The following is a 908-nucleotide window of genomic DNA, read 5'->3' as shown; positions in this document are numbered from 1 at the left end:
TTTTTCGAGTTTTAAATCACTTGCGCTGCCCATAATGTGTTAGTACCAATCTACTACTATTACATATTACATTTATTGACAAAGATTAAAAAATAAAATCAAGGAATGAGAAGAAACAAGTAATTACATATTTTAGCAGAGAGCTGTTATTTCTGGGAAGACCATAGAAAAATATGCACCTTAACTAGACCTTTGAATGAGGCAAGGGTAGAACGTGGTTTGGAGGAGAAATAATATGTGGTAAAGATGATGCTCAGTTTTAAGGTTTCTCAGAGGTTTGGTCTTATGGAATTATGAACTAAAGAAGAGAGACGATAAATTATGAGATCTAAGTAAAAGAAGCCAGACACAAAAGGCCACATGTCGTGTGATCCCATTTACGTGAAAAGTCAGAACAGGTGAACCCATTGGGACTGCAAACGAGTCGATTGTGGTTTCTCAGGGCTGGGGGACGGCAGAGGAGAAAATGAAGTTTCTTCATGGAGTAATAATAAAAATATTCCAGAATCAGATAGTGGTGATATTTGAACCACTCTGTAAATGTACTTAAAAACATTGCACTATGCACTTTAAAATAGTAAATTTTACGGTATATAAATTACATCTCAATTATTAAAAAAGAACTTAAAATATTAGGAAGTTCAAATGGGGAAATTTGAGCCCCTGTTAAAGGCCCCTGAAAAACCACTGAAGAAAAGAGTTGAAATAAAAGACAGACTAGGTTAGACAGGACTCTTGTTCTCAGAATGAGTTTTTTTTTAAGCTCTTTGAGCAAGGATCCATATCTGATTATTCTTTTGATTCCATCTGCAGAATTAAGCACAATACTTATTATGCAAAAAGTGTGCTTAGAAAAACTGTTTGTTAATTGACCATCGATTAAAGAAAGATGGGTACCCATGAGCTGA

At 34.6% G+C, this 908-nt stretch overlaps 1 protein-coding gene across 1 annotated transcript in view; it reads right to left on the bottom strand.

Annotated features, from left to right (window-relative positions):
- TMEM182 (transmembrane protein 182) overlaps positions 1–908 on the bottom strand; it is a 52205-nt gene that overhangs the window by 21246 nt on the left and 30051 nt on the right. The gene's annotated exons all lie outside the window — the stretch shown is intronic.

The sequence above is a fragment of the Pteropus alecto genome, unplaced genomic scaffold (assembly GCF_000325575.1).
Source record: "Pteropus alecto unplaced genomic scaffold, ASM32557v1 scaffold288, whole genome shotgun sequence".
In the NCBI taxonomy this organism is placed as follows: domain Eukaryota; kingdom Metazoa; phylum Chordata; class Mammalia; order Chiroptera; family Pteropodidae; genus Pteropus; species Pteropus alecto.
The sequence above is the reverse complement of the archived record's forward strand: the minus strand, read 5'-3'. Positions and strand labels throughout refer to the sequence as shown.